We start from the raw sequence: 16953 nt of genomic DNA, 5'->3' as shown, positions 1-16953 counted from the left end.
CACATTTATGAAAATAACTGACAAAAACAACTCTGTGGATAAAAGTTCATTTTCACTCATAAGTTTCAGAGGTTCAGTTCATGGTTGCCTGACTCCATTGCTTTGGAATCAAGATGAGGTAGAACACCATTGCAAAAGGGCTTCAGAAGAGGGAAGTTTCCCACCCCTTGACAGCCAGGATGTAAGGACAGAAAGAGAAAAAGACCATGGGGACAAACTACAACCCCCAAGGGAATATCCCCAATAACCGACCTCCACCAGCCATGCTGAGCCTGCTCACAGTCACATCCAGCACAGTAGTTCTTTCAAATTATTAATTTACTGAAAAACTAGCCTCTACCTCAGAGCAAAGCCTGTACAAGGAAGGGGGATTGACCCTTGTCCTTGAAAAGACCCACAGAGCACTCCTAGGCACATACCATCCTGCTGATTTGTTTATCCACAAATAACAGAAGATATCTGCCCTGTCAGGTGTCCCTGACTCAGTCAGGCTAGGTTGGAACCCATAAACCCATAGCAACTCCCTAGCAACCACCATTCCCCAAAGAGTGTATAAAACTGCTGCAAACCCTGGGCTCGGGGTCTCTCAGTGTCACCAGTTGCTCTGTGCATGCGGAGAACTGAGCTAGCTTGCAATAAACACCTCTTTGCTGCTTACATGAATCTTGGTCTCTGGTGGTCTTTGGGGGCTCCAGAATTCAAGCATAACACTACCAAATAAATTCATTGATAATGTTAAATTTCTCATAATTCAATAATTTCACCTGTGAACATTTCTGCATTGTCTCACATGACCTTTTGTGGAACACATTATATCCAAAATATAACATTCTACTCCTGGCCCTCAAAAGGTCATGTCCATCTCACAATGCAAAACACATGTAATGTGTATTCAAGAGTTCCTATAGTCTTAATAGTTCCAGCATTGACTAAAAGTCCACGAACAAAATCTTATCTGAGACTCATGGCTAACTTTTGGCTGTGAGTCCTTTTAATGATCAAAAGTAAGATCATATGCATACAATGGCAAAAAATAAACATTCTCATTCCATTAGGAAGGGATAGGGGAATAGAAAGAAAAGATGGGACAATAAAAAGAGCAAACCCAGCCTGGGAAAACTTTCCTGTGGCTTCATCTTCAGCATCTGTCAAGAGTGACAAATGAATCCCCACTCTGAACTCTATAGCCTTGGACAGATAGACTGCCCTTGTGGGCTTTTTTAGTACAAAAGTGCTGAAAGACACACCCATTTGCCAGTGGCCACCGTTAATGAGGCAGATTCCATGCCTGGTGTGGGATTTATGGATTCAATAGCTTTGAATTCAGATGCCTGCTGCCCTGGGGTGAAGGAAACAGCCTAGAGGCAGCAGCTTACCCAAGCAAGAAGAAGATATCATGCAAATAGATAAGTTTCAATTAGCCTGTTCCTGTTGACTCTGTTTACCTTGAAGAACACTTCAGGAGAATAAATCTCTTTGATATGCTTCCATTTAATAAAGGATTCCTGAGATTTTTTCCTTTGTTAGGGATCTGACCCATCAGGTCTGATCCACCCATAAGCCCTTTCACCTTTTGAAACTATTTTTCTGCTTCTTTTGCTTTTATTTCTTACTATTTCAGATTTTTAATTTCTCTGCTGGTTAACCCTTCAGTTTCCTGATACCTCACTGTGCAGGATACATTGAGAAGCATCTGGGGTACATGTTGGTGAGATGTGAGCACCAAAAGTAACCTCATTCCTAGAGTCTTTCTGGTTGCAGGGATTATGGCATCTTTGTTAACCTTGCTTTCTCCACAGCCAGCAGTGTTCCTCAGTCAGGAGTCCTACAGGCATAACTTAATGCCAAAGTCTCTATTTCCCCTTTGGGTTCATCTTTATAGCTTTATTTATCACCCACTCAGGGGCAGCCCACAGATATTTTAACCTTGCTACACTGTGGATGGCCACCCAGGCCTTCCTTTGAAATCTTGGTGGAAGCCTTCTTGACTCCTTAACTTTAACACCCTGCCTTCTTGCAGAAGCAGCAACATGTGGGTGCCTCCCAAGTTCTAGCAAGCTTGCATAATACCTGGGTCCCCTGGTGTAAAGAATGGTGGAAAAGCTACGTAAACTCAACAAGCCAAAATAACCATTTACCTGTCTGAGATTTTATTGGCAGGATTATAGTAGCCAGTCACAGAAGAGAAGGGGGGGAGAGAGAGAGGGGGGGAGAGTAAGAGAGGGAGAGAGTAAGAGAGATAAAGTAAGAGAGAGAGAGAGAGAGAAGAGAGAGGAGACTGGGAAATGAAAGAATTCCCCACACAAAGACACTTCGCTGGGAGAATTCCAATTTTATTGCAAAAAGCTGTGTGTTTATATAGAACTAAGGGGGAGATAATAGGGCTTAGATAAGTACCAGACAACCCGTTTATTGGCAAGTTCTTCCAGATATCAACTTTGAAGCTCAGGAATTAGTTCTCATTGGAGCTAAGGTTCCCCGCCAGCGAGGTTTGAAATTGGCGCCAGCGAGGTTTGAAATTGGCTCCAGCGGGAGAGTTCACATGGGCGGGAACTTTTCGTGCCACTGCAGGGAAGAAGAAGGTAAGAAGAAGAGATCCTTAGGCGCCATGTTGGGTTTTTTTCTCTGGGGTATGGCTGCCATTTATACTTTTCCCAACAAGAAGAGAGAGGAGAGAGGGAAGAGAGAGAAAGAGGAAAGAGAGAGAGGAGAGGGGGAGAGTGAGAGGGGGAGAGGGAGAGAGAGTAAGAGGGGTAGAGTAAGAGAGCAAGCACGAACAGGGTGTTGATATTTATGGGCTTAACACAGGATGAGGAGGAGCAAGGCGAATGGGTTGTTACTTCTTCATTGGCCGATAGTTCGCACCACTTCAGGGATTGGAGGTGATGGTTCGCACACCATTCAGTGCGTCATGGACCTAAGCTCCCAGAAGAGAAGTTCTCCGGGTGCCATCTTTACCAACACTCTTGAGCTCCTGGAAGAGAAGCACTCTGGTCACCATCTTTACCAACATTACTCCCTTTTTGTTTTGGTTTGGGGGCTTCGTACTCGATCTGGCTACTACCTGCTAAGTAGGGGCATTATTTAAAGGGAGGGAGGGAGGGAGGTAAGTTGGTTGGAGAAGAAGGGCAAGGAGGCCCCATATCCATGCACTGAAGGCATGGATTTCCTCTGGGGTGAAGTCCATGAATGTGCCCTGCAACTATGAAAAGAAACAGCATTAATTTCTGGCATGTCATCCAGTCTGTAGGGCTGGTAGAAAAAGCCTATGCCTAGGAGAAAGCAGATTAGAACATATAAAACTGAAAACCAAGAGATTATTTTTTTGACATGGTGGTGTAGAGATGGCCCTTTGATGGAGTTGTCATTCAATATCTTCATCTTTCAGCACTTGGTGGAGGTTTCTTGGGATGACTGGATGCGCATGTTGTCTGGCTTGTTGGCAAGCTGCTGGTAATCCCTGAGGAGGAGCTGATTAAAAGTTTGTTAGAGATTTTGTTAATTTGTCCTTGAAGGAATTTTAAAAATGCAAGAAAGGAAGGCACAGAATAAAAAGACCCCAAATAGAGATGCCAGTATTGAGAGAATCCAGAGGCTGATGGGGTTTGTGAAGAGGTCCCAATAGGATTGTTGTGCCAATTGCTGCTTTCTAAAGAGAGAGTGGGTGTACTGTGTTGCTGTGGGTTCCTAGATCCTATTAGGAGGCCCATTCTTATGTATGTTTTTCTCTGGAATGGGATGAAGGGTGGTGCCTGACTGTGAAAAATGGAGCTTGAGAAGGTTATCTGGGGATATCTCACAAGTAAATCTGGGTGACTGTGGGGGTCCTGCAAGGCTGAGAGCTGTGGTGGTATTGTCCTCTGGAGGGCTTGCCACTGGTTTTAACATAGAAATATGAATCCAGGGGGTTAATTTTTTTCCTTCCTGTTGGAGTTTGGCAGCATTGGGTGTGCACAGGACTACCTGTACTGGCCCTTCCCATTTGGGGTTGGGAGGAATCTTTCCCCTGGGGAAGAAAAGTAGACCCATTCTCCTGGTTTGAGCGGAAAGGAGGCAGCTGAATTCTCTGGATCTGGAAGCAAAAAATGTTGTTGCTTCCATAGCTCAGAGTATAAGGAAGAGGAGGAGAAGAGCATATTGGTTGGGGAGGGGCCAAGGCTTATGGAGGCCTTCAAGATGGATAATATATCCCTTCCCAGCAAGGGGACTGGACACTGAGGCATAACCAAAAAATGGTGTGAAAAGGAAAACTCAGATAAGGAGCAAGTGAGGGGAGGAGTTCTGTGCGGGATGATGGTTTGACCTTTTACCCTGACAATAGGAAATTCAGAGGGAAAGGTAGTTCCCCAAAACTCTCTCAGAACTGAAAATGTGGCCCTGGTGTCTACCAAAAAGTTTATGGGACACCCATCCACTCAGATAATCACCCTGGGTTCCTGCTCGGTGATTGAATAGGTCAGGACAGAAGACCCAGGGCCTAGTCAATCCTCAGTTGCTAGGCCCAGCAAGTCACTGGTGGGGTGACTGACCTCAGCTACCCTCCAGGAATTGGGGCAGTCCAATTCCCCAGTGGCCAGGACATTGGCATATAGGGCACGGTCTGGGTGGTGCCCTGGGGTTAGCCTAATGTCCTTCATCACCACACTTAAAGCAGGGCCTAGCCTAATGTCCTTCATCACCACACTTAAAGCAGGGCCTAGCCTAATGTCCTTCATCACCACACTTAAAGCAGGGCCTAGCCTAATGTCCTTCATCACCACACTTAAAACAGGGCCCAGGGGGTCCTCTTTGTGGGGGTTGTTGTCTCCCCCTTTCCATAGGTTGGAAGCAGCCCTGTAACACCTGGGCCAACATCTGGCATTTTTGGCATTTTGCTCTTTCATCTCTGTTATGGTAGACCTTGAAGGCTGTGGCAACACCTCAGTCTGAGGAGTCAAGAATCCCCTCTCTAATTTTTTAGCCTTGCCTGGATGTCAGAGTAGCTTTGTGAGAAAAAATAGGTCATAAGAAGTTGCCTCTCATCTGGGGATTCAGGGTCCAAGTTAGTGTACTGAAAGCGAGCCTTTGTTAGTCAGTCTAGGAAGGCTGAGGGGTTTTCATTTTTCTCCTGGATGACTTCCTAGAGTTTATCAAAGTTAATATCCTTTTTTGCTCCTGCCTTTAGGCCAGCTATCAGAGAGGTAATAAGGTGGTCCCTACATCCCAGGTCTTGGGGATCATTATAATCTCAATGGGGGTCTTATCTGGAACCACCTGGGCCCCTAAGGGATGGTGGGAATTAGTCTGATGAACCTGGTCTGCATAGGCCCTAGCCTAGTCCAAGACCCTTCTCCTCTCCTCAGGGAGGAGAGTATTGGACAGAATCATTTAGAGATCATGAAAGGTGAGGTTATAGGCTTGAGTTAAGTATTGAAACTCTTTAATATAAGAGACAGGGTTTGCAGTTTAAGATTCCAATTTTTTTTCTACTTCAGAAAGTTCAAGCATAGAAAAAGAAACATAAACCCTTAAAATCCCATTCAGCCTGGTGACCTCCCAAAGGGGGGGCCACAACATGTGAAGTTTGAGTCAGGTGATGAGATGTGGTGACTTGTGAGTTAGGTGCTGTATTAGTGCATGAAGGGATGGCTGAACAGGTGGTGGGTGGACTAAATTGAGGTGGAGGGACCTGGGTGGAAGGAATGGAAGTGGGAGGAATTTGTGCAGAAGTGTCCGGATGAAGAGGAGGAGAAGTGCCCAAAGAAGAAGCCACAGATGTAGAAGATGGGGAAGTGGGAGGAGGTGAAAGTGGGGAAAGCGGGGCTGAGGGCAGGGGAGAGTGGTATGGAGGCAGTTCATCAGCTGGGTCAAAAGTGGAGATGGAGAGCAAAGAAGAGGAAGGAGGAGGAGAAGGTGTGGAGGCAGAGAGTGGAGAAGAGGTGGAAGGAGGTTTGAGAGCAAGGAGTAGCTGTTGAGGCTTGCATTGGGTGCAGAGATTTGGGTGAGATCAAAGCAAGGAAAAAGCCTCCACATAGGGAATCTAGTTCCACTTCTTTGATTGCTCACAGTAATTAAAAGATCCCAGAGTAAATTAGGATCCAGAGACCCACACGTGGGCAAAAGCTTTTGGTTGTCTAAGGAGTATGTAGGGGTATGTTTTGGGCAAGTTAACCCTTCAAGAACAACATCTGAGAAGGGGAGAGCTTCTTTTCCCTTTCGTTTCTTCCCCTGACAGCTGTTACCATGGACCCAACTGTTAACTTCTCTTATCTTAGAAATGTAGACATCTCTGTAAAGCCCAGCTCAAGGCCAGAGGCCTTGTTTACACATTTCTACAAACTACTATACTGGATACATGTTTGTGAAAAACTAGTAAGGGGTGTCCAGCACCTGGAGTGTTAATTTCTTCCCAGCCAGTGGCCAAGTAAAACAGGGCAACATGAAAATAGGAAGTTTATCTACATTGAACTCTTTTGTAGAGATTCTTTTGCTGGCACTCCTAAAATCAGCCATGGTGAGGATTTCTGGAGAAGCCCAGTTAAGACTTTTCTGTGGAAAAAGGAAGTGTCACTACATTTCCTCTTTCTTTCTGCTTCTCAATTGCCAGTAGCCAAGCAGCCTTTCTCTACCATGTCCTTTTGATATGATGTTTCCATTTTGGAGCAGAACAACCATGGACTGGAACTTCTGATACCTTAGCCCAAATAAACCTTTCCTCTTTGAAGCTGATTTTCTCAGGTGTTTAATATCATGATGAAAACTGACTAACTCAAATAAAAACTCATGCATCTAGGGCAACACTGAGCCCCAGTTGCAAGTTTCTTTTAGAGTCTTCTGGCTTAGAGTCACTTGGATTATTGTGATCTGTATCAGATGTACTTTGTTAAGAGTGGAAGGAACAGCCATTGGAAGAAAAAGTAATGTTTTATTTTTAGTGGGAACTGGATTAAATGTGCACTTTTGGTTCTTGATGTGAGACACAGGTTTGTAGGTTAAAAGAGGGTGCTGTGGCTGGTGGTAATTTAAGCAACATTGGCAAAGGGTGAGCTGTTTGCTATCTACACTTTGCCTATTCCCCATGATACCAGGGCCTGCAGGGTCTCCAAAGGATCAGGATGTGTTATTTGTTATCATTAAGGCCAGTGCCGAGAGCAGGGAGGAGTCGATTAACTTGGTTCTTATCCTAGAATACCTATCTTCCCCTCTCCTTGGACTCTGGGTTCTAAGACTTATTTATATTTAAAACAAAGCTCCTGACTCTGGCTGAAATAACTTGGAATTTGTGTTTAACTTTAGAAATCCTGTTTTAGCCCTTGAAGCTTGCTGTAAATCCCCCAAGTGAAGGAAAAGTGTTCTGTTACTGCATCTCAAAGGGAGGTGAGGAACTGTAGTGATTGATTAGAGCTTTTGCTCCTAGACCTATTTCTCAGAAAAAAACCTGGCAAGAGTGGGGGCTGGGCTTTTTCACTGGGATCTGGGAAATGTTTGCCCAGATGTAACATTATATATTTGCAAGTTTGTGCATGAATATCACTGAAAAAGATAAAGACTGCTTGTACAGTTGTTTATGTTGTACTTTATATTTTAGCTCTTGTGCATTTGGGAAACCTTGAAGTCTAGTGGTCTTTGACAGGCATTGATAGTCACACTTTGACAACTGTTGGTGTTTCCAAATTTCCCTCTTTGGGTCCTTCCTGTCTTGTGTAGCTTCTGCAGTCTGGCAGGGTAAAATAACCAGGAGGTGAAAAGCAACTTGAAGGTTGAAGCGGGAACTGCTTTATTGCGGGGAAACTGAGCAAGAACTCAGGATAGCGCGCACCCAAGGTAGCAGGAGCTACTTTATTGTGGAACATCAGAGGTATATATACCTTACTGATTACACACAGCTTGTCTCAATTAGCATCATCTAGATACAGTAGTCAGCCAATAAAGAATCCTCATCATCTGAATGGCTCGGTGGCATTGCCTCACAAACTACTCCTCCTGGCAAACTGCCAAGCGCCATCTTGACTTGGTTGCGGCCCTCAACATGTATCCAGATTTCCCATCTGATGAAAAGTTTTTCTTAAAAATGTTTTGTAGAAAAGCTGGTGATTTAGCTCAGTGGTAGAGTGCTAGAGTGCATGCTAGAGTCATTCGGGTTGCTCACACATGCCTGTGGTCCTCTTTGTATACAAATAACACACAACAGCTATTAGGCTGACAATGGTCTATCAATAAGTTGCTGACTCCAAACTCCAGGGATGGGGGTTTGGTACATGGCTTTCTGTCCCTCTTAGAGCAGAAGTTTGACTTGATGACTGATAAGGCATGCCCAGCAAGTAAATGCTGCTCAGAACCAGATGGGCTGATTGTACTGGGAGACATGGAAGCACAATTAGGTTCCTTCTGGTATCTACAGTACAGGCTGGAAGACCCCAACGATGCTCTGCTGCACTGGTTGGGACTGCAGCTGCTCAGACCCCTCAGGAAGGGGTGCCACAGGGTGCAGGTATAGCCCTTTTAGCAAAGCTATGGCCTGAGTGACTGGGAGGGGAAGAGCTGATCCCATGACCATAGCTTGTCACCTCTGCACTGCAGGGCACCAAGCAGAGCTTGCCTGTCATGAATGGGCATTGTCTTTACAGGTATCAGCAAAGAAGAAGCCTTAGAAGTGAAGATAGGCCTGACTTTCAGTCTGGATGCATATTGTCTTCCATTCAGTATCCTGAGCTCCAAGGTATAGTTTTTCTAACAAATCATATGACAGTTGTTTTTCAGAAGTAATTTCCCATAAACTACCCCATGGGAGCATACACCAAGATTGAGAGGAAAACTTTATTGTAATACTAAAATCTCTACCCAGGATAAAACTAAAGCTTTTTTTTCCCCCTATAATATGGAAAGCATCAAGAAGTATGTTATCAGAGTGTCTCTGAGAGGAAAGTCCCCACCCAAACTGTAATGAAACATTTCCCAATCCAGACTATGCATTATCTGTCAAATAAATTGCAGATTTCTCAAGCTTCGGGGATTGCAATTTTGGTAGTGATTCACCATGGTTTCCTTATCTGCTGCAAATGAATTTGGCTGTGTCACAACTATTCTTGATGTTATGTTCAGTTTTCATCAGGAGGTGAACTCTGGTCCCAGGCATTCTTCCTCAGGAGCTGGAAGAGTGGTGAAGCTGTGTGGAGAGGGGCACTACCACTGCCACTAGGTCCCAGAGCTCATAGTCCTTGCTGTCTATGGAGAAGATGCAGAATGGAAGAAGCAGGACAGGAGGCTCCTACAAATTCTTGGCCTCTCTGAAGTCCTTCAAGATGACCGGGCTGCTGCCCAGCCCCTGGGAACCTGTGCTTGTGTGCAATTGGTACAGTAACTGTGGGGACTGTGTTTAGTTTTCTTTAGCTCACCTTCTCCACCCAGACCCAGGGTGCAGAGATGTGGCTGCATGCAAGGTGGATTGAGCTGCATCCATAGCTCCTTCTGTGCCTATGTGCAGCCTCTTTCTCCAAAGAGGCTCCAGAGCTCACCCACCATGGATACTTGGGGACTCTGTTCACATGACACTTCATGCAAAGGACTCCAAGGAAAGGCAAACCATTTACCAAGCCCTCACTCCTGGCATCTTCAACCTCACCAATTGCATCCCCAGGATCTTATTATGTCTTCACATTCCTTGACTTGTTTGATTTTCATAGCCCAATTTGTTTAATTGAGCACTTGATTTTGGTTATTGTATTATTTAATCCTAAATTTTCTTTTAAAATTCTATTTTTAATTAACACTCTAATTATGTATATTAATGGGATTCACTGTGATATTTCTATACATGCATACTGTATGCACTGATCATAACCATTCAACTTTCACTATGTCCTCCCTTCCTCTATAATACTCTTCCCATTCCCCTAGTAATTGCAATTCTACTTTTAGGTTAGTTAAAATATTTTTTCAAATTACAGAAAACACCTATACTTGTCTGTGTTTTGTTTATTTTGCTTAACATAATTTTCTCCAGTTCCACTCACTTTTGCTACAAATGACAGAACATCAGTCTTCTTTAAGGCTGAATAATAGTGCAATGTGATTGTATGCCACCTTTTCTTTATCTATTCATCTGTTGGTCTGCAACAAGGCTTCTTATTTCATCTCTTAGCTGTTGTTAATATTGCCACAATAAACCCTGGCATACCTTTTCTATGAATTATTCATTTCCTTTTGAATAATTTTTTTAGGAAGGCATTATTTTTGTCTGTTGTAGGCAGTTGAGAGGCCTTTAACTCTTTAATCACCCATATCTATTTTCAGAGATTTGTATCATACCCAGGAATGGAATAGACAAATCTTATGGTATTTTTAGTTTTTTGAGGAACTTTGATATTGTTTTTAATACTTTCTGTACTAATTTACAGCCACATTAATATAAAGAATGCCTTTTATCTAAATTCTCACCAGCATTTGTTAATTTTTGTTTTATTGATAATACCCATTATGTGACAAGATTGTATCTCATTTCGGTTTGATTTGCATTTCCCTAATGACTAATGAGATTGAGCATTTTTTAAAAAATATATATATTTTTAAATTATAAATATAGTTTTGGCCATTTGTAATTCTTTTGAGAAGTGTCTTCAAATCATCACCATTTTTTTTTAAGTTGGATGATTTGCTTTCTGTTAGGATTTTTGAGTTCTTTATATATTCTTAATATTAACCCTCTATGAGATGATGAGCTGGCAAAGACTTTCTCCTATTCTGTAGGTTGTCTCTTCATTCTATTGATTGTTTGCTCTGCAGAAACTTTTTAGTTTGAGGACACCTCATTTGTTAATTTTGGCTTTTTTTCTTGTGCTTTTGAGTTCTATCAAAAAATCATTCAATCCTAAATTTTCATGTTGATTTTTCTTTTAAAAATAACTTTCAGTCTGTGGTTGTGGCTCAGCTGTAGAGTACTTATCTAGCACATGTGAGGCCCTGGGTTCAATCCTCAGCACCACATAAAAATAAATAAATAAAAAAAATAAAGATATTGTGTCTAATTACAACTAAAAAGTAAATATTAAAAAGATAATTTTCAATTCTTTGTAGAAATTGTCAATATTTTCTTTTATCTCATGGCATATTAAGCATTTTTTAAAGTCTTAATCTTAAAAATCGCTTATCTTGAGCCACATGGATCTAATGTTTTTTAGGTTTTCAATCTTACGTGTGTGTATGTGTGTGTGTGGGTATGTGTGTGTGTGTGTGTGCGCGCGTGCATGCATAGTTTGATTGAGTACTAGATACTATGGATGAATTGTACACATTTTTTTTGTTATTGTTTTTAGGAAAAAATTACTTTTTCCTGTTGTATGCAGTTGAGAAGTCTGTTACTCTTTCATCACCTATAGTTATTTTCAGAGATTTAGATCATTCACAATTGAGTGACTGGATATGGAAATGTCAGTCTATTTCTGGTTATCCTTATTTTCAGGATTTAGGGATCCAATTCAACTTTACTTAATCCAGGTATTAGTAATAATAATTAAGGTGTATTTTTGTTCAAAAAATTATTTTGTTAATACTGCCTAGTACTAATTTACTTAGTTGTTTCTTTAAGAGTCTTAATATTTTCATAAAAAATTGAAAATATGCTTTTTAATAAATATTGCTTATGTTGTTTAAGAAAATTGATTTTCAATAAAATATTACATATAATTTTTGTGTTAATGTATTTATGAAAAAACTTGTTAAGTGGGCCCAAAGCTTTCAACAGAATCTGAAATAGGTCATCGGCCCATAAGAGTTTAATCATCACTTATCTAGATTGCCTTCCACTTTCCAACATTTTAACTCTCATACTCCAAACCTCTAAAAGAAATAAGGAAAAAGAAAATCATTTAAGTTGCAATATCAAACTGTTCTACTTCCATAAATGTTGAACTATCTTTTTGTAAACAAATCCTTATATGAAGAACACCAGAGGATAAATCTAGTTTGAAACTACTAGGGAGGTATTATGGTATCAAGGTCTTGAGAGGTACATGAGGGTCAAGATAGAACCAGTTAGAATCTGTAAAGAGTAATCAGAAACTTTCATCTTTTATTATTTGCAATTTGGTAATTTCCAGAATTTGGGTATAATCCCAGGGATAGAGAATAGTTCCAAGACTGATTTATGAAGAATTTATTAACCAGTGGTAATAGGAAATAGCATGTCTTCTTCAGAAAAGGTCAACCCAAAACAGAACAAAGTTGCCTTGTCTCCAATAGTATACTGTATGGTTTTATTTTCAACCTCTAGTAATTATTACTGTCTTTATTGCTAGTGTTTGCATTATTCATTACACAGGCTAATTTATCTGCAAATTTAATTTGAGGTTACCCACAATTCTGCTTTTGATCTGATTTTCCATTCTCTCTGTCCTCTTTCCTCAGCCTCTTCTGGTATTACAGTAATACACAACCACACCTGGATTTTTGTGTAGGTATATCTCATCTTTTTGCCTTTGTTTCTACCACCTCAGCACTCTTTAGTTAAAGACATACCACTATAATCTAGAAACCTGTTCAGGACAAAGGAATGGAAATAAGCAAAGAGAATACAGCATAGATCAAGACCAGAAAGCAATTAGGGGAGCATAAATTGGAGAAAGGTAAGGAAGCAAAAAGGTCTTTAAATTGTTTTATCTATATATAGCTGAAGAGAATGCTTCTCTTCCTGAGCATTTAGGTGACTCAATCCTGGAGGCTGTGTTTCTTCATCTTGAAGGGGAACTGGAAACAGACAGTCATATGTTATAACCACATCTCTCCTTGTGATTTATTGCATCTCAAACCAAAAAGTCTGTTTCATCATTACCTATAGCTATAACTGCCCTGACACTTAAAAGGACCTATTGAGTTCAATAATGTGTCCATGATTTTTATGGAGGATCCATAACATAGACACATTTAATTAAACCTGTGGATTGAAAGTTTCAACTTTCTAATCCCAAGTAGCACCCACTCTGAAGCTATCTTGGTGACCATCAAAGATAACTTGGGTATGGTTGAAAGGGTATTGTTATGAATAACCAAACTGGCTCCTTTTATCTTTCTTACTCTGGAGCTATTTTGGGAATTGGAAGAAAAACACAAATATTGTAACAAAAGATACTCTTATCATTCCTACAGCCCAGAAAATTTCAAGAGTTTTAGAAGCTGTGTGCCTAGAACTGAGGAGGAAGATCAAGTATATGTTTCTTAGTATATCCTAGGATCATAATTTTAATATACATATATCCACAGTAAATTTCTTTATATTTAAAAATGCTTCCTTGATAATATAGAGATGTTTGTAATGTTAATAGACAGAAAGGTCTAAATTCTAGAGGTTGTGCGTACAAATGAGGAAGGATCTCCAAATCCTTAAGTAGTGACATAGAACTCATGAAGCCTGCTTTTGAACTTATACTATTTCAGGCTTCCCTTTATCCAACAAGGGAGATTATAAAATTTTATTGGCCTCTGTCCAATGTTGTTCCTGACTCAATAACAGAATTTAATCATCTTTGTCATGTTGAACCCACAAATATGGTCCACTATGCCAAAACATGGGAATAATTTTAACCTCAAAGAATATATGTGTAATAAGAATTGTAATGCATTCTATTGCTGTTGTGTATTTAAAAATAATAATAATAATATCAATAAAAGATAAAAAAGAATAAAAATATTGCTCCTCTTGGAAGAGGAGCATTATAATTATAATTTTCATATCTATGTACATAAAGAATGTTCACACCAATTTATGCCTTTATACATGTATTTTTCTTTGCTTACAATTCTTAATACACATATATACCACAAGTTTTCATATCTCTGTTTGTATATAAAGTATGTTGACAACCAATTCAAGTCTTCATACATGTACTTTTTATAATGCTGTCCATCACATTCCACCATCCTTGTAAATCCTCTGTCCCCTCCTCCCCTCTCCATCTTTTCTATCTAGAATTAATCTAATCCTCCCATGCTCTCTCTCCTTACCCCACTGTGAGTCAACCTTTTTATATCAGAGAAAACATTTGGCATTTGTATTTTTGGGATTGGCTAACTTCACTTAGCATTATTTTCTCCAACGCCATTCATGTACCTGCAAATGCCATGATTTTGTTCTTTTTTTTATTAGTTGCTCAAGACAATACAATGATCTTGACATATCATTCATTTGATTCAAATGGGGTATGAATTCTCATTTTTCCACATGTACAGATTGCAGGATCACATTGGTTATACAGCCACGTTTATAGATACAGCAATACTAGTGTCTGTTGTTCTTTTTTTAATGCTGAGTAAAATTCCATTGTGTATATATGCCACATTTGTTTTTATCCATTGATAAGTTCAGCAAAACAAAGATAGTTCTCAAAGTAATCATTTTATTATGAAGTGCACAAAAGTTTGATAAGGAACAATAAACAAAAGGAATGTGAAATTAAACTTACCCAAAGATACTATTCCATTAGATTTTTTTCAAGCATGAACTAGATAGACAATCTCTTCTCCAGACACGAACATGTAAAATAAACACAGGCATGCTTACTGGAGACTTGTAGGAGACCTGAGGCTTATTTTAAAAGGTTAATTTGGTCTTTAGATGCTGCAGTCTGGCTGGGCACAAAATAACCAAGCTGCCACACAGCCTTGTAGGTTCAAAACAGGAACTCCTTGGGCTGGGGATGTGGCTCAAGCGGTAGCATGCTCGCCTGCGGCCCGAGTTCGATTCTCAGCACCACATACAAAGATGTCGTGTCCGCGGGTAACTAAAAAATAAATAATAATAATAAAAAAATTCTCTCTCTGTTTGTCTGTCTCTCTCTCTAAAAAAAATAAATTTAAAACAGGAACTCCTTTATTCTCCGCACTCCCGTGAACATCAAGCATGCAGCCTTCTCTGGGGACACACCACACACCAACCGGAAATCCCTCCTCCGGCACTTCCCCAACCAATGCGAACTCCCCAGAAATCCTGAGAGAACTCCAAAGTAGCAGGAGAACTCCAAAGTAGCAGGCCAGGGGGTCTAATATACAATTGAATACACAGATTAACATAACCATCATCATCTCAATGGCTTGCTGGCATCACCTCTCAACCACTCCATTCTGGCAAAAATACCATGCATCATCCCAACTTGGCTGAGGCCCTCAACATTTAGAAAACAATTAATTAATCCTGACTTTTGTATCTGACTTAACACTATCATGTCTATTAGGTAAACTTTCTGTGATGTAGGTTTGACCTGGTAAACTATCCACAGCTTAACAAAGAGCAGACTACTAATTTTATCTGGAGTGAATGATGTTTGTAATATACAGAAAGGTCTACATTCTAGAGGTTGTGTGTACAAATGAGGAAGGATCTCCAAATCCTTCTACTAAGAATGTAGTAAGGTACCATCTCAGTTAAATAGTTAAAACTTCCCCACTGTACCATAACTCACTTATATAATGCCCCAGTGACCATATGATCACTGAAAGTGTTAATTTACAGTTATCTTTGTTTTCTATCTATAAAAATTATCACAACCTCCTTTTCTTTGCAACTCTTCATTTAAAGCAATTTAAACCTTTGCTCTGAGGCCTGAGTCCCTCACATTTAGTTCATAATAAAATGTTGTATTATTTTCCTTTAAAGCACAGTGGTCATTTTGCATTAACTGGATGTTAGAGTTTGAGGTTGGCTGAGAAACAAAGCACCAAGCAACTCACCTGGGTCTCCTGACCAATCCTGGATTTCAGCAATCTCCCCAGACCAACCCAATAGGACAAGGGACTCTAAATACCTCCTTTTCCTGTCCCAAGCCCCCCCTTCCTGCTCTAAGCCAAATAAAAATTCCAGTCTGGCTGACCCCCATATGCTTCTCCCCAGATACCTTTTTAGTCTGGAGGGTCTCCCCTGGGAGTGAATCTTAATAAACCCTTGTTCAGCAGCATTTTTAATCTGCGTCCTTTTGGTCCGTGCTGCCTGACCTTGCCGCAGTCTAGCTGGGCACAAAATAACTGAGCCACCACACAGCCTTGCAGATTCAAACAGCAACTCTTTATTCCCGAACTGTTACTGGCACTCTACACACACATTCTGGGCAAAATCCACGCTCTCCACCAGGCTCTGAATCCCAAAATACTCTCTGAATCCCGCGAGAACTCAACGGGAACTCAAGGCACCTGAGGCAGCAGGATACGCCCTGTTCCCAGCAGGAATCACCTTAAACCTGGAACTGCCCTAAACCCAGAACGCCCTAAACTCGGATCCGACCTGGTCCTTGAGCAAGGTCACCTTTCATGCAAAGTCACTGCAAATGACCTGGGTCCAATATGGAGAGTCCTTCCTCTAAGCAACATGGGGTAGGCTGACAAAGAAATTGCCATGCGTCATTCCTACTTGGCAATGGCTCTCAGCATGACCTTATGCTGAAACATGTAAAAACAGGTGAAAATAGGTCAAAGAAAATTACTTGTGCACAAAAGGCTAGCAATGAACAACAACAAAAAAATCATACTTCTACAGAAAGAACTGTATACATGGTCCAGGAGAAAAGTTCCTTCAAGGGTGACAATTGAATGTGTCCTTATTGTTATCAAAACATCAGCAATGAAGTAAGGAATTGTTCCTTCTTGACAGAGCCTCCAGAGCTGATGCCAATTCAGAATGATTAAAGAACATTGTCATAGTGAGGTGTGTCTCAAAATGGGAGTCTAAAGCCATTGTATTTGTAGTCCCAGGTATATTATCTCAATTTCCAGATGTTAATTTGGAGGGAAAGATTCCAGGAGTCAACTATCTCATTTACATATCAGTGCACAGTTATCAATATAGCTATCAATCAGTTGGTTGCCAAAGTGACCATCAGTTACAGCTTGTGTTACAAGAGAAAAATCAAGATGGAGTTAGTGCTATTAGAGCATAGCCACATTAAGATACTAATTAACAGATTCTTGAGAATCACAGTATAGTGAAAACATAAA

Source organism: Callospermophilus lateralis, chromosome 4, assembly GCF_048772815.1.
Source record: "Callospermophilus lateralis isolate mCalLat2 chromosome 4, mCalLat2.hap1, whole genome shotgun sequence".
In the NCBI taxonomy this organism is placed as follows: Eukaryota; Metazoa; Chordata; class Mammalia; order Rodentia; family Sciuridae; genus Callospermophilus; species Callospermophilus lateralis.
This window is presented reverse-complemented; position numbering follows the sequence as displayed.